The sequence below is a fragment of the Branchiostoma belcheri genome, unplaced genomic scaffold, assembly GCF_001625305.1.
Source record: "Branchiostoma belcheri isolate BF01 breed outbred unplaced genomic scaffold, Haploidv18h27 scaffold165, whole genome shotgun sequence".
Lineage (NCBI taxonomy): Eukaryota > Metazoa > Chordata > Leptocardii > Amphioxiformes > Branchiostomatidae > Branchiostoma > Branchiostoma belcheri.
In genome coordinates, this window is record NW_017803102.1 from 162,487 (window position 1) to 189,952 (window position 27,466).

Genomic DNA, 27,466 nt, shown 5'->3' on the forward strand with positions numbered 1-27,466 from the left:
AAGACCTCCCTGTATTATCTTATTTGTCGGGAGATTTTGTAATTTTTGTTCCAACAATATAAGAGTGAAACCCCAAAATGAGTTTTTGTCTAATTCTGTCTACTTTCAACAAACCAGACGTTACTAATGCTGAAGACTGTAATGTTTTGTGGCCCTTGACGTTCGTTACAAGTATCTTCCCGTCCCCATTACGACCTCCTTAAGCTGTCGAACTTTGAGCTATTGTTTGGTTACTGTGTTGCTTTTATGGCGCATCGATGTCGGAACGGTCAGATTGTTATTGATCCCGTCATCGTTTGAGTGACCGCTGCCCATTTTTGGCAGAAATGGTCCGCATCGGATTAGTTTTGATCGACCCACGACTAATTACAATGCAGAAATCGACACTGAGAGAAAGGCCGTGCCTCTAGAAGGTGTCAAATCGTGTAATTGTTCGACTGTTCCTGGAATAGACGGCAGAGAAGATCTGCTGATACCATCTCCTCAAATGTTTCCACGTAATTGACAATATCTGCCCACAGTTCTCGCAAAAATCGACACTGAGAGAAAGGCCGCGTGTATAGAAGGTGTCACATCGTGTGTAATTGTCCGACGGTTCCGGGAATAGACGTTAGCCAAGATCTGCAGATTCCCGGAGCAGCTCGATCCCTGATACCATCTCCTCAAGTGTTTCCGCGTAATTGACAATATCTGCCCACAGTTCCCGCAAAAATCGACACTGAGAGAAAGGCCGTGGTTCTAGAAGGTGTCAAATCGTGTAATTGTCTGACAGTTCCGGGTATAGACGCGAGCGAAGATCTGCTGATTCTGAGCTGATTCTGAGCGAAGATCCTGTAGCTCGATCCCTCAAACCATCTCCTGAAGTGTTTCCACGTAATTGACAATATCTGCCCACAGTTCTCGCTTGCTGTGTGGTGAACGTAATAAAAAGAATCGCCCATCAACCCCAGCGCTGTCTCTGACACCATCAGCCAAGTAACAAGCGCCTCGCACAATCCGGCCAGACTACAGGCCTCGAAATTAATTTTTTTCCTATTGTCCCAGCACTGTCCCAAAAATAAATTTCAATTGTCCCGAAGTGAAGGTTAACTATCCCAACCTGTTTTTCAGGAAGTGAACTTGAAGTCAGCTTTATTTTGCTTACGTTCTGACTTCCATGCACGCTATATAATTGCAGAGTAAACGGGAAATTTTGGGAAGCTTTTTCCGGAGCCAAACGAAAAAAGGGCTGGCATTCCGATGTTGATTATTTTTCTATTGTCCCAAAAATGTCCCAAATTGTCTTTTTAGTTGTCCCAGTCTAAATTTTTTAGTGGTCACTGGCCACCGGAACACAGACACTTACCGGGCCAGTTTCTTCCCAAGAACGGTCGGTGAGTGGAACATTTTACCTTCACACATTGTTACACTACCAACAGCAGACAGTTTCAAGTTGGGGCTGGCCCAGCACATGGGCCTCCCCAGCTCCCAGCTGTAAATCAGGTATGTTACCGCAGCCATGTACATAGTTCACTGCACAAATTTGTTTTCGTTCGTCTACACTCTTCCATTTTTTGTTGATTTTTATGAGCACCATTCACCCCACCTGGCCGCACATGTGCACCTGAACGTGAAGCCCCATGATGGCCTTGTTCAGTATCCTATAGATATAGATGTTGATTTCGAGCCCTGGACTAGCCTGGTCAGTTTCGCAAAAATCGATGAGGGTAAGAAAAAAAACTCGCTGGGGATCGATAGAGGGGACAAAACTGTAAAGTCACCAATAGGACTGATTGATGTCTCAATTACGCCGTTACATTTATTCAATCATCGGTGAGGAGTGACCACGAGGGCAGTCACGTTTACGCCTTAACTACACCCCAGAGTTCACGGTGAGGCGTAGTTTATCAAAGGAGTCGGTAATGAAATGACATCGCAACGCGCTAACGTAAGGAACCAAGTCGTTTATAAGTACGGTGACATATATCATCAAAGTGTTAAGCAACACTTTACGGCCACTGGGAGGACCTTAAGAAATGGAACTGCACTTTCAGTACCAGCAGCCCGTACGAAAAGACTGAAAAACTCTTTCTTACACGGGGCAATACGTCTGTACAACGAGTCTTCGTTGAAAGACTCTTAGCTTAGGACTCTCTGGTCTTTACTTAAGTGCCCATGTGTGGCCTTTGTAATGTTTGTGTGTGTGTGTGTGTGTGTGTGTGTGTGTGTGTGTGTGTGTGTGTGTCTGTATATGTATATGTATTGTTAAGTTAATTTGTATTTGTATGTGCTAGACAACTGTAAAAAATCAGTTTTATTCAGCATGTTTTTGTACAGGCTGCAAGGCTGATTTTTATGAATAAACTGTTGAACTGTTGAACACCAAGTAACGCCACCATAAAAAAGAAAGCGTTCCTTGCCAATACTTTTGGTTGATGGTATTCAATGTTTAAAGCTGAACTTACTGGTGAATATGTTTCAGTTGTAGAACTATACGGACACTTCTTAATGCATTTTTTTGTGAAATATGAAAATTTGTTATAGATTTTGTAATATCAATTCTATATTTCCAGGCATCCAAAACTAAAAAAAAGTAAAACTGATCTGCTGAATTATCTCATAAAGAACACACGCTGACAAGGGATTTGCTGAATTCATGAAATAGTTAAGAAAAAGAGACGTTGACTCATTTCGAATGTAAAAATAAATCAAGACATAGTGGATAGGATTAGTAAACAAAACGTTTGAGTTACGTCTGTCACTGTTTTATTGCGAATTGTCCATGTTTCCAACCTCATCAGGGGGCAGACAGTTGACACACCATCAGTGTATGATGCATCACTCCAGTCCGCCCGGTTTTAAACCGTCAATTAGAGGGTCTCGTGTGGAAGAGGGTCAACTCTTACGTCCCCGTAACTTGGGGATAACGGACCATGTCTGTTCCTCCAGGGGCTTATTAGCAGTGCAGGCAGCCCGCAGTGGCTTACCCAAATTGGCGGTTGTTCCACACCGACACCATCATTATCTCAGACGCACACGGGCCAGGGACTCTGGTTCTATCCTTACGGGATGTTCTTTGTATACATTTCGTTCCTTCCACGCCACAGTGGGTAAGGAGTAAAGCAGGCGAGTGTGTTAATTTGGTGGCACGAATACCCATCGCTCTCTGGTTGTCTCGCTAGGATCAGAAGCACAATGAGGAGGTCGCTGGATTGAGTTCTTTGGCAATCATATGCTCGGTTGTAATTGTTCTAGTATTGCACTTTGCTACAAATTGTAGGTTTTCCCCCGTTGGGCCATGTTCTGTATTGTAAGGAATGACGGGGAATTGAGATTAATCGTTACTATGGGCAGTGTTGCAGCATGTTAATAGTTTTGTGCCTTAAGAAGAAATGCCCACCCTTCATGGCGATGTAATTGTTTAGGCAAAACATTAGCAATAAATATGAGTTGAATTTGTTGTGAAAACTGGCGTAGCTCTACGAATTGCTATTGAAAATCTTTTAAGCCACCGTGAAAAAAGTTGTTGCAATTATGTAAGTGGCACAGAACTTTTAACTGACACGACCAGATGTTAAACAGGTACAGCATTCAGTCTGAAATGCTCAAGAACGTGTTCAGTACTCAGGGTTGTGCGTATCATGTCGTCATTCACCTCTTTCAAGGCAATGCGCTCAAAACGATAGTACTTAGTCTGACCCTTTTAAAAGCCACAAAGAAGACTTCGAGAAGACCTTACACCGGAGGCACCTAAATCTGAGGACGTGCATAGATCAGATAATACATATTGATACTAGACTGTACATGTACAGCGACTAAATCTGGGGTGAGTTTATGAGGATACCTCCACTGTTGAAAAATTGCACAATTGTGTTCCTCTGACCCCTGGTAGATGGGGACTCTGTGGGATATGTTTGGAATTTCAGGCTGATGTCTCTTGTCTGATCGTAAGACAGTGTGGAAGAGACGGCAGGGAGTAGACTTTTAAGGCCTGAAGGTCAGTATCTTACCAGAGAACGGGTAGGACTGCCAAACGAAGATAGATGTATTCTCAATCCCGACATGACAAAAAGATCTTGCTGAAGATTTCACTGACGCCACTTTGGGCAAATCCCAGCTTTTAAATGGCTTTGGATTTTACCAATACAAAATATAAGCTTTGGAGAATCCTTAATGGAGGGATATATATACATACATGTATCTATTCATACATCATTTACTGAAGGAAAGACAGACAAGTTGACAGCGAGTCTCCGATAGTCTCTTCATGATAAATGACAAAACTACCTCGTATGTTGTAAAGTAAAGCTGCCGTGACTGTAAATTGCAGAAGTAAATCCCAGGGCATCTTTTGACAAGAAGACAAATACATGTATGTCCCCAAGGATCCGTATGAACCGAGCCATTACTAGGAAGGTTATGTTTACGGTCAAGGCGCAGCGTGTCATCTCTGTTAGTACATTAAAGGCACCCTTGTCTCCTAACGAAAGTCGTTAACTATCTTTCTTAGTGCTTATACCGTCAATTAAGCAGAAATGAACTCCCACTTATACAGCCCAAATATTCCTAATTTCAATGAGTTCTTTTTCAAACGGTAGGTTTGAATTAGGATTAAGGGCAGCATTAAAAGGCCATTGTCTTCTAACAAAAGTCCTTATAAACTATCTTTCTTTATGTTGTTACTATCAGTTAAGCAGAATAGAAGGCCCCCTATCGAGGCAAAAATTTAGTCATAATTCTAAGGACTTTTCAAACATTCTAGGCTCTTTTTTTTAGAAAAGTCAAAGACCTCACCATAAGATTAGAACTGAGCTTAAATTCACATGATGTACATTAATTTTCGGTAATTGCAAAATTAGGAGGATATGATTCATCAATAGGCTTTCCAGGTATTGCCTATAGCGTTGCCACTAATCACTATAATATATTAACCTCATGAAAATACCCAATCCAAATGAGTACGATGTTAATTTGACGGCATTAACCTCACTTTACCTCATAGACCCCTCAAAATAAGCTTCTGGATAGATTACTTTTTTGTTGTATAGATATTAACGCTGGCGGCTAAACACGTCACATCAACCCAAGGTGATTGTTCTATTGTAATGGTAATAATTGTTAAGCTGTTGTAGAAGAGAGATAAAAATTTGATATAAAAGGTAGCTTTCTTTCTTTGATATTTTAACAAATAAATAAATCGTATCGCCTTAAGCAGAGGAAAAATAAAGCACAACCAGATCTACTTATCTAGCTTTGATGATTGGATGAATTAGTACGTTTTAATAATTCAGCGCGGATGCAAATATATATTGGTATCAATTAAGGAGCAAACGTTGGTCAAATTCCATCAAAATGATAGAGCCGTGACATATATTTCTAAGGTGTGCAGAAATCTACATATTATGTACATAGATCAGCCTAAAAGATGCCAGCCCAGGACCCTTGTGTTCAAACCTTTAGTCGCATTTCTAATATCAGTGCCCAGTCTGAATAAAAGACAGAAGGAGGCATCAAACTCAAGAGATGTGATTATGAAATAAAGACTAAGCTTTAACTTCTAACACTAACTAGCAAAGTATAAGTTAGTGTTGGAAATTAAAGCTTGCAATGGTCTTTATTTCATAATGACTTGTACCAACAACTTTCATGCTAAATCAAGAGATGCCAGTTTTTGTGCTGGATTAGTTTTTCGAATTCTTGTTGACATTCAGGTAAGACTGAGAGTACAGATATACTGAGAGACAATTAAGAAAGCCCTATGCTAAAAAAAGCTCTGGAATTTTCATTCCTTAGCTCTAAGAGATATAAAGCTCGCAGGGGGAGACACTACATCAACCTACTCAGCCTAATGAAGGGAGACTTGAAGCGCAGAGGGCTAGGCCCTCCCACAACAGAAAAGAGACTCAAGGAGCTTAGAAAGCTCGCGAGGCAGAAGGCACGGTGGAAAGAGATGAAGAAAGACTGAAAGCGCCTACAGGACATATCCACACGACTGTAGACGCAGAACACAGTGAATGATGATGATGCTCGCTGTTAGTATGTAATTAGAATCTCTCTATCTAATTAATCGTATTATTTTGTTTTTAACGAAGGTGATGAAACGACTAATTGTTCAGAATCTCCAGAGGGATCTCACATCACGATACGGAAGAGTGGAATAAGGTATTGAACAAGATATGGTACTTTCATTTTCGGCTGTAAAATCTTTTTATGTACTTTTAGGAAGATAATTCCTACATGTAGCCATTCATCCATCCAATATAACGCATGCTTTAGTATCTACTTCACCTTAATAATAAATGATCATAAAATCTAACAGGCTAATGTCGACAACGTATTCCAAAGATACGACCTACAATTCACTTGAGTATGATGCTCTCTTCCCATACATATGGATAGAACTGGGGATCAGTTACCTGATGTTGGACGTGAGAGGCATGGACCCAATTTAGGCCATGTTGATTTGATTACATGGATGACATCCGCGCGCACATGAATTTTCGACCGTTTCCAAAAAACGTTTTCACCCATACTGTAAATCGTACAAAACAGTTAACAGTTGCAAGATGAGCAAAAATATACCGTAAGTTAAAAAAAAAACAAATGATGGAAAACAATACCAATGTCGTAGAATGCCAAAATCAAACAAACAAAAAAGAAAGACAAAAATGTAAAGAAATGAATTTGAAGAGCAGATTATTCGCTATACCATACTCTGTGCCATTTGTTCAACCTTCATGACCACGTGGATTTCATCATGAAAGCAACTTTTTTTTCGCACGCTCGCATCAGTTTTGGGGTTCCCAGAGGATGTCATCCATATAATCAAATCGACAAGGCCTTACAACCAAAGTGGTTTGGCAGAAAGACTTGTTCTTCTGTTGCAGCCAGTCTGGTATTGAATTGCGTCCCATGTACGAGTGTGACCTTGATAAATGGATTCCTTTAGTTTGAATTCCAGCCGTCACCAGCTGATAACGATAGTTCGTGCGGCATGTGATGTATGGTGGTGTACTTGGGTAGCTTTTCATGTGCTACATCTTGCTCTGCTTGATTAATTTAACTGTCGTCATCGTGACACCCCGTGCAGTATGACGCACACGGAAAACGTGGATGTGGACGGAAGATAGGCAAAAACTAGAAAGGTAAACCAACACTAGTTACCATGGTGACAGACGTCTAGTTCAGGTTACTAGTATTGACACCCCGTGCAGTATGACGCACACGGAAAACGTGGATGTGGACGAAAGATGGTCAAACACATGAAAGGTAACCCAACACTAGTTACCATGGTGACAGACGTCTGGTTCAGGTCATTAAATCAATTCAGTTCATTGACCTTATTAGTTTGGAGAAGAAGAAGAAACAGAGCAAAAACAATGTTTTCTTTGAAGGTGGATGTGGACGGAAGATAGGCAGACACTAGAAATGTAAACCAACACTAGTTACCATGGTGACAGACGTGTGGTTCAGGTTATTGACACCCCGTGCAGTATGGCGCACACGGAAAACGTGGATGTGGACGGAAGATAGGCAAACACTAGAAAGGTATCCCAAAACTAGTTACCATGGTGACAGATGTCTGGTTCAGGTCATTGACTTTATTGGTTTGGAGAATTAGAAGAAGAAAAACAGAGCAAAAAGATGGCAGTACGAGAGGTTTAAAAGCAGATCAATGCCAAATATTACAATGATGCCGTGAACCTCTTGATTGTGTATCTTCGAGGACAACCGGGGGGTTAATCCCGCAGGAGACAGTTAACTGGAGGCAGAAAGAAGCATTGACAAAAAGACAAGAACTCAAAGACAGTGAGGGAATACAGCAAACAGTTTAAAAGAAAGGGTGAACTCTATGATGAATATGGAGAGGACAAGCCCCGAAGAAAAGAATGAAGACTGACCATGAGTGATATGGAGTATATTATTAAGTCAGAACATTTCTACTGCTACCCGTACAATCCATACTGTCCCTCCCACGACACCTCAGACGGTAGAAGTGGAACGGTAAAGTAAGTAAGTATCCCTACAATCCCTTGACAGACACTCCATGATGCACAAACATGGATATCTTCCAAGTTCAGGCCTAACTTATTAACGCGAACACACTTTACTGCAATACTCAACAAGCCGAGGAAAAGTGCTTGTCCTTGAGGATTTGATTGAATCTTGCGAAACCAGGCAGGGCAATTAGTACCACAAAGGGTTTACGGTTTGAGTGTACTTTCTTGAAGCATGTTGTTAATAGTAGTCCATTACCAAGCAGTACTGCAAAGGCAAATGGCTGCCCTGCAAGTAGGACTTTCGTGTGCATAAATGCCATGCCGTTTGATAACATATATTTATGCTAAAAATAAAAGGGAAATGGATTCAACGAAGACTACTTCCCAGAAGTACCCATGTGTTTTACATATCCTCGGAGGCTGTCATTCATGGTCCAGTCATACATATCAGATTCAGACATACAGATTGAAAGGGTCAGAGACCGCTATGGTCCGTAGATGCATACCAATGTTCCCTCTAGCAAAACACTGCAAGTTGATACAAATCTAGATTCGTGAGTCGAAGTCATCTTGCATTAAGATATATTTAATAGTATGTGATGATAAAAATAACATGATAGGGGTTTGATCTACCAAAATGTCTAAAGCTATGACAAAAGTTTATGTTGGTCTAATTTGTCTACGTCAGCTATTTTTAAAATTGGTTTGATACAAATCTAGTTCAATTCGCGAGTCGAAATAATCTTGCAACAATTAAATGTATCTAATTATATGTGATGATAAAGATAGTATGGTGTGGATTTGATGTACCAAAATAAGTAACTATGACAAAACTTTGACAAAAATTGAGTTCCAATTCATTCACGTCAGCTAGTTAGAATTAGTTTGAACGGTGGTTCGGTTAGGGTGAGAAATGATTTTGCAACAATAAAATGTATCTGATTATATGTAATGATAAAGATAGTATGGTGGGAAAAATAAATAGCAATGACAATACTTGTGAATTGAGTTCCAATTTATCTATGTCAGCTAGTTAAAAGTAGCTTGATTGGTGGTTAGGTTAGGGAGAGAAATGATTTTGCAACAATAAAATGTGTCTAATTACATATGATGATAAAGATAGGATGATGGAGATTTGATGTACGAAAATAAATAGCTATGACAAAACTTTGACAAAAATTTAGTTTCAATTTATTTTTGTCAGCTAGTTAGAATTAGTTTGAATTTTGGTTCGGTTAGGGTGAGACATGATTGTGCAACAATAAAATGTACCTAATTATATTAAATGATAAAGATAGGATGATGGAGATTTGATGTACGAAAATAAATAGCTATGACAAAACTTTGACAAAAATTGAGTTCCAATGTATTTACGTCAGCTAGTTAGAATTAGTTTGAACGGTGGTTCGGTTAGGGTGAGAAATGATTTTGCAACGATTCCCAATGTCATTCCGCCCCCCAAATTATCATTAGAGCGAATACGGAGATACCTCAGGGATAACGGAGGTGGTACAGTGGTCATTCCCGGAGCCATTAGTGCGAATTAGACAGTAAGACGAACGGTCACTGAGGTGGCTTTTATTAGATTGAATCGCGTTGACGAGTGATAAAAAAGCCATCTCCCTCGAGCGCGATCTCAATGCAAAAGCGGGGATAAATAGGAAACCGGTTCCAACAGGTTTTCCCATGGGTGGGACACGTCTCTACAGGAATAGAGAGATCCGGGCCACGAGATTAGGCCACAGCAAGTAATTTTTATGGATGACATCATTAATTTTCGGCTAATTTTGGGGGAAAAAACAAGAAATTTTGTTGCCTTCTGACAGTGGTCAACATGCCGTGAATGGGCAAAGATGTCTGTTGCCGTGCCGGAAGGTGGGTGGCAGATAACTATGAAGATGAGGAGACAAGAAAAGGCTCTACAGGAATAGAGAGATCCGGGCCAAAAGATAAGGCCACAGCAAGTAATTTTTATGGATGACATCGGTTGTTATTACGGTTAAAAGACAAGGCATTAATTTTCGCCTGATTTGGGGAAAAAAAGAGAAATTTTGTTGCCAACATGCCGAAATGGGCAAAATGTCTGTTGCCATGCCGGAAGGTGGATGGCAGATAACTATGAAGATGAGGAGACAAGAAAAGGCTCTGATTTAATGTTTTGTTTCTTACTTTGATGCAGTGATATGTGATGCTGGCTGTGTATATGTGATGTTCCCACTGAATGAAAAGCATTTGTCAAAAGTCAAAATTTTAAAATGCAGGAACCTTGATTTTTTCGGCCCGCCTTGTTTTTTTTGTTTTTGCCCCGCTCGCATTAGGTTTGGAGAATGCGGAGGATGCCATCCATAAAATGTACTCGCTGTGGCCACGGGATAACACACGGAGTTAAACGACTCCGAGGAGACGCCTCTCATAGACCATTTCTAAGTCTTTAAGCCACCAAAGACGAAATGTTACGGCACTGAAGCTAGGCTAATGTCGGGATTACCGAAAGTGGGTTAAACCTAATGCTGCATTCTGGCTCTAGTGCCTGGCAGGTAAAGTACAGGTAATTCTGAGACATTTGTACATGTCTACCAAACAGCCCTACGAACATAGGGTTGCCCATTAATGCTTACCCGTAAGAACAAATGAGGCCTTGAAATATATGTGATATACAGCCGCCATTTGCAACTGGCCGTTATAACCAACAAACTGATGGTTTCATGGCCCTACCCTAAATCTATGTACGTGAGTAAACAGTCCGCCGCTTTGTTATACTTAATGGCTATTCCTCTCAATACGGTTTCCTATGTAAATTTGATAGCGGATGTCAATGGTGCTGTACAGCGATATCATTCATAGAACATGGACATTAAAATGTATGGAGGACTGGTCAAGAAACATGTTGTTTAAGTGTTCAGCAATGTACATCTTCATCGTGTTAAGGCATTCATTTATTTATTCTACTAACCTCAAGGTCCTGGAGATGCCTTTCGCTTATGCATTGCTATTTCGCTTTGGCTTGGCTAGAATGAACAGAGCAGACCATGTCCGAAGGTAAACAAATGCATTTGCTTTGCAAATGTTACTTCTCTAGTTCCTCTAGTTTTTCTTGGTTCGTGGCATTCAATTACGAAAAATTAGCCAGGAAAGTTTGGCACAAACCCAGCCGAGTCCAGAGATTATACTTTACAACACGGCGCCAATGTCTGGTTCACCTTCACCTTTGGCAAGTCCTGTTGTTGGCAAGTCTACTCAGACGGCCTGCCGCCCAAAGACCTGTCAATGGGAGATGTCTATCTCCAGTGATTGGTAACTACCACCGGGCGCGCTTACGTTAACAAATCTGTGGCCGCGTTATTTTTGCAAACGGGATTTGTCATATGTTTTATCTTTCTGAACGCACACGCCCTGGTGGGCCGGATCTTAATACAGATCGTTATCACTGACTTTTCATGTCAACGAAGCAGGTGATGACCGCCATGTTGGTGTCTCTATTTGAATTTTAATGAGTCGTAGCACTGACGTTTTCGTTAATCGACCATGTTTGAACATTATCATAAAAGTTCATCTGTGTTGGTAGTAATCATAGTAAAATGTTGAACTTGAATTCCAACGTCTCGTGTGAGCACGTTCACGTGTCTGTAACCGTAACTCTCGCGAGACCACATTGTGAAGTGATTGGCCATTAATCATCCTGATGTAGGCGACAGTGGTCGTTGAAAATTTGATCTCTGTGTAACCCTTGTGTTGAAATAGGGTCCAACATTTTACTTTGTTTAAACATTCTTCCAGAATTTCCTATGTTAACTGTAGGCATTCAATAGTGATTGTTTAATAGAATGTTCTCATCGATGTTGTTACGTGAAAAAGTTTATAGAAGTCTTCCATACGTTTAATTTGTTACTTCGCAGCGCTTTTGATTGTACCAACATGCCTGGGAAGGGAGGACACTGCTGTAAATGATGACTAACCTAGCTACCTAATTCTACTGGCAAAATGGAACAGTTAGATACAGCATTTGGAGTAACGGTGAAAAAAAGTTTAAAGAAGTCATATATACTTTTAATATGTTCCTTGGCAGCGCTTTTGATTGTACCAACATGCCTGGGAAGAGACGACAATGTTGTAAATGATGGCTAACGTGGCTACCTAACTCTGGCGGCAAAACGGACCAGTTGGATACAGCATTTGGAGTAACGGTGAAAAACATTTACAGAAGTCATAAATACTTCTAATATGTTCCTTACCAGCGCTTTTGATTGTACCAACATGCCTGGGAAGAGAGGACACTGTTGCAATTGATGGCTAAAATGCCTACCTAACTCTGGCGGCAAAACGGACCAGTTAGATACAGCATTTGGAGTAACGGTGTAGACAGACGTCCATGCCCTCTCTCCCTGCCTAAGTATAGTCATTCACCGCCAATTTACGTCGCATCGCCCCAGTTCCGCTCCCATCTCTCCCAGCATAAATTGCATCCTAAAACGTTACAGACTAACAGCACGGAAGGTTTATCCACGGTGACTGTCCATTAGGACACTGGGAGAACAGCTAACCGTGTCCATTGCAAATGCAGTGGGGACCTGCTTGTTCCCATTCTTTCTTTTTTGTTTACTTCACAGGTCACCACAAAACAAGGCTCATGGGAGCCATTAAAATGTTTTGGGTTACTGTACAGCCAGTGTGGACAGATGTTTGTGGAACTTAGACTTGAAAAGTTTAAGGAAACAATCACGGGGTAGCTTATTCCAAAGTGATGTTGTTCTGGGAAAGAAGCTTTCAGCGTGGAACTTCATCCTAAGAGGTGGTGAATGGAGGAAGGAAGGGTCTTTTCTGAAGTTTTGGTGAGATATATAAAGGCTTACATGAAGCCATCTGCGGTATTGAAGATTTGACCATCAATGAAAAGATACTTGCATATGTGGGACGTAGAATATCGTAACATTATCACCAGCATGTATATGTGATTCATACCACGATCAAATAAGAGGGCTTTTCGCAACTGAGAAAAAAAATACCCCTTTTCTTTGTCTTATTCTGAAGTTTTGGTAAGATATGATATGAAGGTCTACATGAAGCCATCTGCTGTATTGAAGATTTGACAGTCAAAGAACAAATAACTGCATTTGTATGACGTAAACTGCCGTAGAATGAAGTTTGGAGTATGTATAATTCATACCACGATCAAATAAGAATGATACTCGCAGCTAAGAAAAACAAAGACCCCGAATGGACGCCAGCAGATACCGGCTTCCAGACACCTCTGACCCCCCTACAGTGCGCGTCAGAAACTTTGGTCAAATAACCTAATAAAGACCAGTAGAATGTTGGATTAAATTCTCAGTGTACACCGCATCCTGTCGTCAGTACCAAAACCTATTTATTTGTAACAACCCCGTATTCCATAGGATATCTTTTACATAAAAGACAACTTCATTTGCTTATATTTAGGCTATATTACACGTGGTATTCTTTGACAATGCATTTAAAAATGCATCTTCTTGACGGAAGTAATCGTTTATACACTTCACAAAGAAGAGTTACACAGTCGCATTCTGCAGAATGTTGGAGGCTGGAATTAAAAGATACACCTAACAACCATAAGATCACCCCATAGAAATGTTTTCATCATTACAACGTTTATCGTAAAGCATTTATACCAACATCTGAACCAAAACCATATTCGGCACCCAGGCCTCGAAATTAAATTTTTTTCCTATTGTCCCAGCACTGGCCCAGAAATAAATTTCTATTGTCCCAGCACTGTCCCAAAAATACATTTCTGTTGTCCCAGAACTGTCCCAAAAATAAATTTCAATTGTCCCGAAGTGAAGGTTAACTATCCCAACCTGTTTTTCAGGAAGTGAACTTGAAATCAGCTTTATTTTGCTTACGTTCTGACTTCCATGCACGCTATAATTGCAGAGTAAACGGGAAATTTTGGATAGCTTTTTCCGGAGCCAAACGAAAGAAGGGCTGACATTGCGATGTTGATGATTTTTCTATTGTCCCCAAAATGTCCCGTATTGTCTTTTTGGTTGTCCCAGCTTAAATTTTAGTGGTCACTGGCCATCGGGACACCGTTAATTTCGAGCCCTGGGCACCTACTCATTCATTCATCGAATTACGTGGTTATACACCCTGGTATTTTGAAAGATTATTGCCTTTGTATGTACTAACGTTGCTTGAACGTGATTTTTTTAAAAAAACGTAACTTCTTCCACGTTAAGATTTGCCATGCTTTAGAAATGTTTCTCTCGATTAATTATAACAGATAAGTTTGGCGTCGACATGAGACTCATGTATAAATGTGCAGTATATACTAAATCGAAAACAAATCCTTGAAGTGTACGTTTTGGATCTATCATTTTCAGCCAGATTGCCTTTTTATATACAGGTCAATAGAGTGAACTTTCCGTCTTTGTTTTGGCCAAGTTGATATCATACAACAATATTTTTATAATAAGGCAATCTTTCAGTCATAAAATTCGCACAACTGTATAACTTACAGGTCATTTACAAAGTGAATATTAATTACATTTAGTTTCTGTCACTAATACGGGCGACACTTCCATTTGTTTTACAAACACCAAAAACATCATGACAATGCTTTGTACACGCAAATCAACTTCTAATCTTTCAAATCACTGCTAGGTACATCCCTCCAAAAGAACTGTTCCTGCGAGCATGTCAGGTAGGCTCTTGGGTTGACATGACGACCACAGCTTAGAAAGATGTTGTTGTTGTGTTCTCTTGTCTAAATAACAATTGCTTAGCAACACGACAAAGTAGAAAGACTGTTTATTATATCTCTGTCTCTACCTTAAGGCCGGAGAAGACGTCGGCCTCAGCCTTTAGACCAGAGTGTCTGGAGTCCTGATAGTGTTGGTTTGTGTAGATACTAAACACATCAGGCGGAGGGATCTCATTCACATCGAGTTCCTCGTCACTACGAAACGCCACGTAGCAGGACTCTCTCTCCGCCTTCTTTTTCTTCTTCTGCCTCCGCGCAATTCTGCGGGCTCTGCTCTTGCGAGCACCTATGACGGCACTCCAGACCAGTATGCCCAGTAAAACCACCCCGACTATCGAGCCAATGATGTACACTTTTGTGGTCACCTATAGTGTTTGTTTCCGATCCGTCTGTATCGTCAACCATCTCATTTCCATTTACATTTATCGTGGGTCTCGCCTGTGTGTCCTCGTTTCTGTTTGGCTTTTGCTCAGGCGTCTGTGAAGCGTCGTTAGGGACCCAGGTATCTACGCTTACCTCGCGAACTTTGCACTCCCCTAAATCTTGGGCATCGCCGGCAGCGTCAGAGTTAGCCGCCCTGGACTGCAGACGCGCCATTCTTCCCGCGAGAGACGGCGGGATTCTCGCGCTCGACGTGATTCTAGATGACGAGATTCGGCGAGAGTTAGTTTTACCGCATGCGTAGATGCCGGAACCGTCCGTGGTGACGTCCGTGACGTTGACGCTGCCATCACCGGAGATCTTCACACTCAGCTGGAACGATCCGCTTCTTATTGTGGAGCCCGTCTTCCAGATCGGAGTGGTGTCTCGTCCGGTAAGGCACTCCAGGTCTTTTTCACCCCCCTCCGTCATGTTAATCTTCAGGTTCGCGACCGTCGTCTTTCCCCCGGACAGGCGAGGCTCTCTTTGTTTAAGTTGACCAGCTGCTGCCCCCTCGAGTCGGCGGGGGGAGGTGCATCTGCCGCAGTCCGTACAAGTCGCGTTACGCTCGCTGCTGTGGATCCACTCCAGAAGCCACGTCATCTCACAGCTGCAGTTCCAGGGATTGTTCTGGAGATTCATGTTTCTCAGAGAGGGGGTCATATCAAAAAATACCTTCCGGCAGATAGGTGAGAGAGTTGTGGGACAAGTTCAGGACAGTCAGAGATTTGAGTCCTTCAAAAGCGTTCACATCGACGCTCGTTATACGACACGACACGAGCAACAGTCTTTCTAACCTGTCCAGTCCGCTGAAGGACTTCTGGCTGATGGTTTTGAGCGAGTTTCCTGACAGATCTAACTGTTCTAGGTTGCTCAGATGTGTAAGGAAAGGCACACTGGAGAGACTTGCTACCGCCATGTTCAAGTTCACCAAGCTGCTCAAGCCGGCAAACATGTTTTCCGATGTTATCCTGAGTTCGTGCAGTTCCCCAATGTCTAAGTGCCTCAGGTTCGGCAGCTGTGAGAATGCGTAGTCATCCAGACAGACGATCGGGTTTCCCCTCAGCCAAAGTTCCTCCAGGTTGCTCACGGCGCTGAACGTTCCCCTGGGAATGTACGTTAGCCTGTTGTTGTACAACTCCAATATGTGCAGATTGTTCAGACCGTTAAACGCACCGTCTTCGATCCTTCCTATCAGATTGTCGCCGAGATGCAGGTTTTTCAAGTCCACGTAATCGGCGAACTGGTCTCTCGGTATTCTGGAGATGTTGTTATTCTGAAGGTTCAGGTACAAGACGGAGTCGGGGATTCCACGAGGGATTTTCGTCAAACCCTTCCCGTTACAGTGAACGTTTTCGAACGACCCGCTACAGTTGCACAGGCGAGGGCATATGAGAGTTTCGACACATCCAAACAGCGTGTACAAAGCTGCCATGGCGATACAGAATTTCTCTCCGTTATTAAATGATGTACGTACCTCGTTTAGCGCCATGATGTCTGCCTATGACGTCCTTTGAAATCAGGCCGATTGCCTCCGGGTTTCCTGTCGCGATGAATGACCACTACAATGCCAACAACATCGAGGATCACACAAGTACGTAGAGATGTCTTCCTCCGTTGTAATAATACCGAGGAGGTGTTTTTTGTATCCATGGACTTTGCTTTAATGCTGAAGAATAATCATCCGTCCCACTCTCACGTAGCTACGCCCTCTGCGAAGGTCACGATTTCCCAGTCGCGATGAAATTATTTTGTGTTTTCGTATGTGGAGTGCAGCACGCAGAATGGAGAAGGTGGCGGCACCACCCCAGCAAGACGGTAACTGGCAATCAAACGCAGGCTTGCCTCCCACGCACGCGGCACCGGCAGGCGATGGGACGATTACCTGGCAGGGAGCACGGGACCACAGCGTGCTGCCGAGGCGCTTCAATCAGGCCCGAATCACACAATTAGCCGAGGACATCTGCGGGCTTGCTGCCGACAAAGGATCCCGCGGAAACCGTATAAATGTGCAGGATGTCGGACACGCGTAGGTAGGCTGCTCTCCTTTGAGCTGCTGGAAATGCCCTGGTTGTGAAGTGTTGCTTGCTGGAGACACAGACCGTCCAGATGTATGTATGACTCAGCTGATATTCCCACTAGTTATCTCATGGAGCCAGCCTAACGAACAGACGAAAGTCCTCCGGGGGCGTCAAAACCACGGGCAGCTATACCCAACACCTCTTCCCGGACTCCAAAGAATCTGGTTAAAGCCTATATTGGTCTCCAATGGGCAGATTAAGCCTCGCAACTGACCCCTGGAAGGAGAAAAATGGAGGCAGAATAGCCTTGTGAGTTGTAATGTTGGGATGGGATGGCACCCCCTGTTGCTTCACAATCACGATATGTGCGAAGTAACGGATGGCGCCGGGTGCCTCGCCATGGCCAGCCAACCGAGATGATATGCTACACAGGTATTCTCGGAACGACCGTAACCGTGCGGCAGCAAGGTTTGCAATAGATGGTGATCCTAATCCATTCCCTCCATGCACGCCAAGCGGGGAGGCCTCAACACCTTACCACGTAAATTATAGCGCGTGTGTGAGAGTGAAACATAGCCGAGAAGTCATTACGTCTGATATATAGAGTAGCTGCTTCCACAGGCAGGAAGATATCTAGCTATCGAGGTTCATGTATTCGACATGTCAATAGCACTTTGTACATTCACGTAGGCCTGGCGCCTCTGTTACCAACTCAACCTTATCACAAGATAACGATGCTTACAGAGTATTCAATACACATCCGTCTTCTGACCGAGCACACAAAAAGCTAGCTAGTAATCTGCAAACGTACCTGGTGTTCTGGAAGACTGTAGACGGTACGTAGGTGTTCCGAGATTGCAATGTGGGTCTTAATTGCAGGCGGGTCTTGACCCCAACACTCTCTGGAGTCGTCGGTTATGACGCCTGGTCATTCGCTACCAGTGTTGGGTTGAATCGTTATTTTGGATGCACACAAACACGTTGGCGACGCGCCACGGCGTCCCGTGCTATCAGTCGATGAGATCTTGCGAGGCAAAAGGCGTCCAAAATTCGCCGCATGACAAGTGTCCGGAATTTTGTGATGAATACTTGGGACCGGGTCGGCACACAACGTGCTATGCTATCGACGGTTGATCGTATATCGTCTGCAGTTGGCGGAAATGCAAATCGTCAGTTCATCAGTGGTATCGACTGTCCCAGCTGCCCTTAACTCGTTAAGCCTTTGATGAGTGGCAGGTTTAAGATATCATGTCTAGGCGGCCAGCTGTCCGGCAAGAAACGCCCGCTCGCATCTCCATCATTTGTTCCAGTAGGCGGAGGGAATCTCCTTTCGTCTGGTGGTCTCTAGGTGTCTGGTGATATGTTCGGCTCTTCCACCGCGGCGATTCCTCATTCTGAGAGAGTAGTTCGGCGCAATCCCCAGCGGTCGTGGGTACGATTCTGCAGCGAGCGGACAGTTCATGGGTCAGACTGCGAGCAGTGCGTGTTTTTTCCCCTCTGTGTGAATCCTGTCACTGCCGAAGGGCCGTGGGCTGGACCTGCAACAGGGGAAATGAGTATAGATGAGTTGCTCACATAATCGACCAAAACAATCGGCTTTCTGATCTTCCGAGACCGGTTCTGTTAGTCTTCCAATAGCTTTAAATCCCCTCGGAGCGTAATGACGTAAGAGGACCTCTGTAGCAGGAGATTACCCGGTAACAAGCATAAAAACAGTCTGCTGTAACAGAGATACAGGGCCCTGCAATTGGAAAACTCGCCCCTCGTCCTACCGATATCGACAAAGCAAATCACTTATTTGGTATTGCCGTCCACTGCAGCTTATCGCGTCTCGTACAATTACGGGTTTGCTCCGCTAGAATGACAAATGCTTGTAGGCGGCTATTGCGATGGTATAATTCGTCTCTCAGTTTGCGGCAGATCGATATGTATGGTTAGACCACAGATCCTGATAGACCCTCTTCATCTGCATAACCGCCCCCTCCCTAATTCATCCTACCTATGCTTATAAACATCGCGGCTACGCACCTAGAGTGCATTATGGGTGATAGAGAGACCTGCAACTAACCCAGCGGTGCTAATATCAATGTTATAAGCCGTAATATACATTTGAAAAACTGCTCCTTATCCACTAGCACAGGAGGTCCCTGGGTACATGAAAAGGACTCGGTTGGCTTCTATTATCGGGCTATACATTTGATTGGCATAAGTAATTAATCATGCACCTTCGGCAAACGAACGCGGAAGGAGAAACCTTCCCGCCGCTTGTGTGGATTTGTTTTGCCGGACAATCGATTGGAAAACACTCTCTCTGATAACAGGGCGGGGAGGTGTTAACGGGAGGTGTGAGAAAAATACCAAATAAGGGCGGGTTGTTTGTTTACCGAGATGAAAGACTTGGCGCATAACAAGAGGCTATTCTAACCAAGGGGAGAAAATACAAAAGTTAAACAACGACATTTCAGAGTCTGACATAGGCGTTATCATGGTTTCATTAAGTCTAGGCTTCTATAGTTCTCTTGGAAAATTATTTTGTCTTCAACCTGTATATAATATTTATTGGTCTTTTAATCCTGCGCCTGTATAACGTATTTTAGAATGTATACCTGTTATTTGTAATATATCGATTCTTTGTTAATCGGTTAACAATTCAGCTTTTAACTGCGAAGAACCAACAAGATGACAATGGATGATATAATTGATGATAAGTACAGTCCAGCATCCTAACTGATATTGCATCCATGCCAATTTAAGTTTAAAATGTACCGAAAGCGATAAAATGAAATTTTGGTAATCAAACTGAGATATAGAATATTCTGTAGTACCCATAATATAATGCAAAAAATACATACTAGCATCCTATAACTGATATTTAGAGGTGCATACAGGCCAATTCAACTTAAAAATGTACCGAAAGCGATAAAATGAAATTTTGGTGATAAAACTGAGATATAGGATATTCTGTAGTACCCATAATATAATGCAAAAATACAGACTAGCATCCTATAACTGATATTTAGCGGTGCATACAGGCCAATTTAACTTAGCAAAATTAATGTACCGAAAGCGATATAATGAAATTTTGGTAATCAAACTACTGGGATATACGATATCCTTTGTGCAGGGAAAATTGTGGCGTTGGAATCAAAGACTGTGTGTGCCGGTTATAAAGATTGTATGCAGTGTTCGCACACTCCGCGGGATTGTAACAGCGGCAGTAAAACGCACAGCAGTGCCTGATTAAGCAGCGCATTATTGTCAAGCTCCTCTGTGGTCTACCCAATTAAGACGGGACAAAAACAGTGAAATTCTGCCTGATCAGAAGCCTAACACACACACACACACACACACACACACACACACACACACACACACACACACACATATATATATATATATATATCAAATGATGCTGTGCAAAGACATAAATTTTAGATTTATAAAAAGGAACAAAAACGCAACCGCCTAAGCTTAAGGACAGCATTATTGTCAAGCTCCTCTGTGGTCTACCCAATTAAGACGGCACAAAAACGTTGAAATTCTGCGCTATCACGAGCTTGATACACGAACCTGATATCTGATATCGTACATCTCAGTTTGATTACCAAAATTTCATTATGTTTCTATCGCTATATTCGGTACATTTGCTAAGTTAAATTAGCATGGATGCACCTCTAAATATACATTAGGATGCTAGTCTGTATTTGTGCATTATATGAGATCAAAAGATACTGTGCAAAAACGTAAATTTTAGATTGATAAAAAGGAACACAAAACGTAACCGATAAACCCTAAACCACTTGCGGCGTTAAACTCCCTCTGGGTGCATAATGAAGAAATAGATGCAACAGCTTCAGTTGCAGAATGAAAGATGGTATCTCTTAAATCCTAGTGCTTGGAGTCTATTATTAGGTACCGTCTTTTAGTTATATCAAACAAATGCCATACCTATTTACTAGAATGTGTATATAAGACCTTTAGCAAACGGGATCTTTTTAATTAGCGACGTCTTACTGGGAACTGTCTTAACTAAGTACAGCACATCGCTAAATGACGGGGGCAATTTACTCAATGACCTACTTTGGCCGCCATGATTAATATCGAACCCAGTGTCCGGTGACCCGGAACTGAAACAAAGGTCAAACTTGTGGCTTTCCGGTGGCAACAATCCCCGCTTTATCGATAAATGCCTCCCGATGAACTCTAGATGCCCAGACATAAACTTCACGACGGCGAGGTGAGGGATAAGAAGACATTTAGTCGCAAGGTACAATGTACATTGTATTGTTGTAATAATGACGCCACATTATGCACTTTACTTCTTACAGGTAGCCCCTCCCTCCCATACCCTACTAACTGCCGTATCTTTGATATTGTGTTCAACTATATTCATCACTCTGGAAGATTTAAACAATCACATTAACGCTATAGGTGGTATTGGTGCGCCAGCCACTTTCATTTTATGTTTATGTTATATTTTATGTCATCTTTATGTTTACATTTGTATTATGTTTTATGAGCAGCGGATTCACATAAGCACAACAAGTGCTTCCTATCTAATGCTAAAAAATCCATGTAAAAAAAATAAAATGAAATATACTTTTAGCACTCAGCATTAGAATGTAGCGGTTCAGTATTCAATACATATTTTGGTAATCAAGCTACCGAGGAACTTCTGATAACCAGACATGAATTTCACGTAAAGGGTGAGGAATGTAAGAAGAGATTTAGTCACAAGGTATATCGTATTGTTGTAATACATAGACTTTTAGCACTTAGCATTAGAATGTAGCGGTTCAGTATTCAATGCTCCATATTTTGGTAATCAGACTACTGATGAACTCCAGATACGCAGACATGTTCTCTAGAAGAGATTTAGTCGCAAGGGAGTCATCAAGGTCTTTAATACAATTCTGAGTCGTTAAGTTGAGCCGCAGTGTCGGTCTATCTTATCTACATCTTACAGGTATCATATGGTGCATACAAAACAATTTGTTTTCTACTAAAAGTTGCATCACTAAATCTGCCACGATTATCGTTGCGTTATAAAATTCATTAATGATGGTATTTCTATCATTATTAATGGGGTTTTGTCTGGGTTTCATTTAGCATTTCTGTACATACCAACACTAAATCAACAATAGGTTTAGTGTTGCAGTTTTCAATTCTGTATCATTATATCAATCTTGTAGACATACATATAATGTTGCCTAAATGACATATTACAACATGTACAACATTAAAATAAACATATATATAGATACATACATGTACTTCTAACATATACAATATGAACTGTACATCCCAGACATAACAAGTATCATTCTGATGATACAGTCTGATTAGAGAGTGATATTTTATAAGTGACAATAAATATTATGACGGTATACTGCTGTATACGGTCCACTAAATGACGTTAATGTACAGTTTGATAACACTCAAGAATTGCGTGTTTGACGATCGGTGTGTCAAATTTAATAAGGAAGATAATTTACTCGGAAGTAACGCAAAATGCATTGAAATCACATCTATTGCATCCAACCTTTTAGTAAACAAAGCTATTGGAGAATAACTTACAAAATATTGCCCCTATCATTATCAATGTGAGTATGGTCTTATTTACATTCATTAACTAAAAGGAATCAGGACGACTCGGACCATTACCAACTCGGCCCATCGCAAATTTGGTCAACTCGGCCCACCACCCTGGTCAACTCGGCCCACCATCAAATCAACCATGTTGACTATGAGATTTTTTGAAGTCCCAAACCGCCGGTGCATGGGCAATCAACATGATTTTATAGAGACCACGTCTTTTCGTTAGACAACTTCGAACTCTAGACTTTGAGGTTTTTTAAAGTCAAACCCGCCTGCGCTTGGGAAATCAACATGGCTTTAACCGAGACCACGATTTTTTGTTAGACAACAAAACTATTAAATTGTTTGGCTATAACGTTATAACATCAAGAGTTATATATATATATATATATANATATATATATATATATATATATATATATATATATATATATATATATATATATACTAGTAAGTAGTAGTAGTATATATATATATATATATATATATATATATATATATATATATATATTATGTTTCAAATCCCACTACTACTCAAGACACAGCTTCTTGCATTAGATTCTATGTTTCCCTTTTTGCTATACCGAACTGGGAGGTAATGTCACGTTGCATATTTTTAATGCCTGTTATTTTACCAAATGAAGTAATTGTAATGGCATTCGGCATTGTGAACGCGATTGGCATATACACTAACGTGTGGGATTATAATATTATATTAAAAGTACTAACAGCTTAAATATTATGCAGTGTTTTTATCGGCCCAAACTGCCAAACTTCTAAAACGGCCCAAACCTGTGCTATCCCTTCTTGTTTAAATAATTAAGATATGTTAGGTTTTATTCGACATTAGGTCTTATCCAACATTTATTTTATTGTTTGTTACTCTCTTTATGTAGTTTGCCATGTGCAATTGTCGTGCAATAGAGTTCTTCTATTAATGAATAAGCCTAAAATATCATGATTAATTCCCCTCCAGTCACCCAGAGGACGCTGCCATATGCATGCCGTCCTGCCCTTCCCCTCTCAGCTGCGTGTCGCCGGCGTTAGCTGATAGATATTACAGAGACTGACGTCTTACATCGCCTCGTGTGACCCCCTGATACAGCGGAGTATGGCAACATTTCTGGAAACACAGATAAACCATGACTTCTAAAATGAAGTCCTTTTCGTTTCAATAACCGGGTGTTAACCCCTGGTCCACCTGGCGTCTAGCTAGGACGTGCTCAAAATGTCTGATTCTCTGTTAGAGAGAGGAAGGCCCTGTTTCAGGTGGGGTGCAGCGGACTCTTTGTCAGTGTCGTAGTCATGATTTCGTTTCGTTTATTTCGATACCCTTTAGTCCATGACTAGTCTTCCAGGGTTCAAAACATATAAACATACGAATATACTGACAACAACATTAAAAGAGAATGATCATCCCAAATTATATACAGGTTAAACAAAACGATCATGACTTAAAGATATGATGACATTGATCAAATTTGAAAAAAAAGTAGATGAGAGCAGTGTTTTTGCAAGCATGTTAGTACAAAATGTTCAATATCCTATTAGAAAGCGGTATACCATGTTTCAGGTGGGATACAGCAAACTCTTTGTCAGTATCGAAGTCTTAGTTACATTGATCAAATTTGAAAAGGTGGGTGAGGGCAGTGTTTTTGCAAGCATGTTCGTAAAAAATGTTTAATAACCTATTAGAGATAGGTAGGCCAATTGCCCTCTTTCGCAATGCTTCAGACCCAAGTGTTGATTGTTGTTTTATACATTTCACTGCGGACTGCCCTGCTCATGCATATAGAATCCAAACAAAGTCACCTTAATTGGCCAGAATGTCATTAAATCTCTTCTCCTAACTAGGTGACGAGAATAACCTTATTTTAAGGTTAACCAAATTAGATATCAAGTGAGATGTCCGAGTCATTAATTTCCCACGTGAATTCCTAACATATTTGTACAATTCATTTAAAAGCTACAATGACAGCCAGTACACATAAATGAATGCGATTATCAGATATACGCATCCGTTTTTGATATTATCAACAGGTCAGGGTTGTCGACTTTCAGTGCCCGTTTCTTTCTTTCTAATTAAAACAGCTTCCAATAGGATCGTGTCCTGCTATTAATGAAATTACTTCGAATGATTTTGTTGGTGCAATAGAGACTGGGGTAATTGAGGGAGACACGCCATTCAATACGATTGCGGTGAATAGGGCTGAAATGACCCACCCCGCGACTCGTGGGACTGATCTATATGCCCTCAGGGTGAAACAAATGGACTGGTAACGCCACACAATTTAATGTGTTGGTTCTCGGATTTTTTTCAGAAAAATATAAAGCGACAGGGTGCAAACAGGCCTAGGCATCCTATTATGGCCCAAAATGGTACGATAGGAGCCATGAAGTCAACACACCAGGCTGATTCAAAATTTAAACAATAAATTTTGAACTTTTAATGATACCATTGTATTGAAAGATGGAATAACTGTAACAACTAGGATGAAAAGGTCTGTTTTCAACTGTTCAGGGCAAAATATGAGCATTTTGCAGTTGATTCTGATTGTTTTTTTACAAATCAGAAAAAAATTAAGCGGGCGAATCCGTTAACCAAGAAGTTAAATTGGCCTGCCCTCAGGGTGAAACAAATGGACTGGTAAGTTGAGGCAAGCTCCGCTCCTCGTCCGGAATTAGATTACCTCGGTGAGTGAGAAGGTTTGTCGGTAAACCTGACGTCTGATTGCGTTTCTACCCACTCCGATTGATAAACCTGTGTCATCAAAGTAAATTGATTCTATCATTCTGACAACTATCTTCTTTGAATACGTACACAACGAGTAAAAGGAAGGCAGCCCCGCGTCAGCCGGCTGTTTGGAGATATGAATCTTTATTGCATATTCCTGCATAAAGGCACATGACCATTTGTGGTCTACAGCATGTAAGACATGAGTACTACATTCTAATGCTAAATATTAAAATTGTATCTGTGTACTATTGTTCAACTACTAATAACTATTGTTTCTTCTTTCTTCTTGAAACACAAGCAGACGTGCCTGTATACTTATCTACTACAAGTTCATCCTTGCACGACATTAATAGGTACGTGAAAGTGAGCTGCTTTGACATTTTCTTGCATTTCTTGTCTAATTGCAATGTTTTGAATAGCGAATGGCGCTCGTCTTCATATAGGGAGAGACGAAATCTCCGGACGCTGCGATTGGCGGTCACAAAGCCCGAGACATCGTCTGCATCTTTGCCGAGAGCCATTGGTCGATTCCAATGACGTCAACGTAGACGTCTAATGAAAGCGATGCCATTTTGTCCTCTGAAGATTGTTTATCATCTCTTGGCCTATTTGTGAAGTACAAATGATGGCGTTCCAAGCTGAATTACTCCAGATTTCATCTATGTATTAATGATATGATATGATATGATATGAATCTTTATTGCATGTTCTTGCCCAGATGGGCTAAATGCACAAGAGGTCATGCAGTATGCAAAACATGAGTATTGCATACTGGAACGCTATGTTCTAATGCTAATTGCTAGGAATTTATACATTACAACAATACTATATACTACCTATCATCTACTGTTAGTTGCCCTTTCTTCTCTCTTTTTTAAACAATTGGAAACATAATTACATAGTTTGTCTGCTATATATTCGTTCTTGCATGACATCAAGTGTTTAAACATGTCCTGCTTTGACATTTCCTTGTATATCTTGTCTAAAGATAATGATTAATGATAATGTCTAAAGATAATGATTAATGAATTGAAATAAAGTGCACGAATGGTCAAATTTCAAGTAAATCTGGTAATGTAGCGATGATGTAACAAGACAGTTCTTTGAACAGTATAAAGTACATTCGGCTAGTACAGGAATCAATATTTGCGCTTGATTCTTTAGCTGAATTCAGCCTTAACGCCAAGGATAACCAGAGGCGAAAAAGTTTCCCACATCGTGCTATAGTATGAGCCACACGCAGCTGCCAATTTAAGACTTTCTCCTCCCGCTAAATTTTGTTCGGCATTAGGAAATCGTTAATGTTGTCACAGAAAGATGAAGACTTATGTTTTTCTCCAATCGACTGGATGGAACGGCGCGCATCAAACTCACTTAAAATTTCGATTGCGGGCACGATGTGGGCTAAAGTGTGTCTTTTCCTATTAGCGCAGCGCGTTAAGCGAGCCGGGGCAGCGGAGGAGAGGTCAATAGCCTGAAACCTTCTTCAATTACGCTCTTATCCGCTCCTTCCGTAAAAACTACCTCCTGATGAACGGCCGTTCGACCCAAAGGTTTCCGTTTGTCGACCTCTGAACTGCGGAAATTGTCATTCTTTCCGCTGCTGGTGGAGTCAATGAGAGGCGGGCGTTTCCCCGGCATTGCCGCTGACTCCATCCGCGGAAGTTTCGATTTGCACCAGTCGATTGTGAACCCATCTTAGTGGCAAATAGCCGGCCCGCCATTAACGGTTGAGGGATCGATACCAATCACACAAGCATTGAGTGAGACGCTTCCTGCGTCTCCCCACGACCCATTAACCATTGTTCAATCTAGTAAACCAATACAACAGGGACCTGGCGTTAAATAGAGCACTGCTCGGTCGAAGGCACTCGGAGTGTTATAGATACATCATGTGATCACCATGCAGTCTGCCGGCTCCGCCAGCTATAGCGGGGTGTTACCGGCCCAGGCACGAGGGCGATGATTAAAG

General features: G+C 41.5%; 1 pseudogene; it reads right to left on the reverse strand.

Moving 5' to 3' along the window:
• Positions 1 to 14,659: 14,659 nt before the first annotated feature.
• On the reverse strand, positions 14,660 to 18,850 carry LOC109466400 (annotated as a pseudogene).
• Positions 18,851 to 27,466: the final 8,616 nt, after the last annotated feature.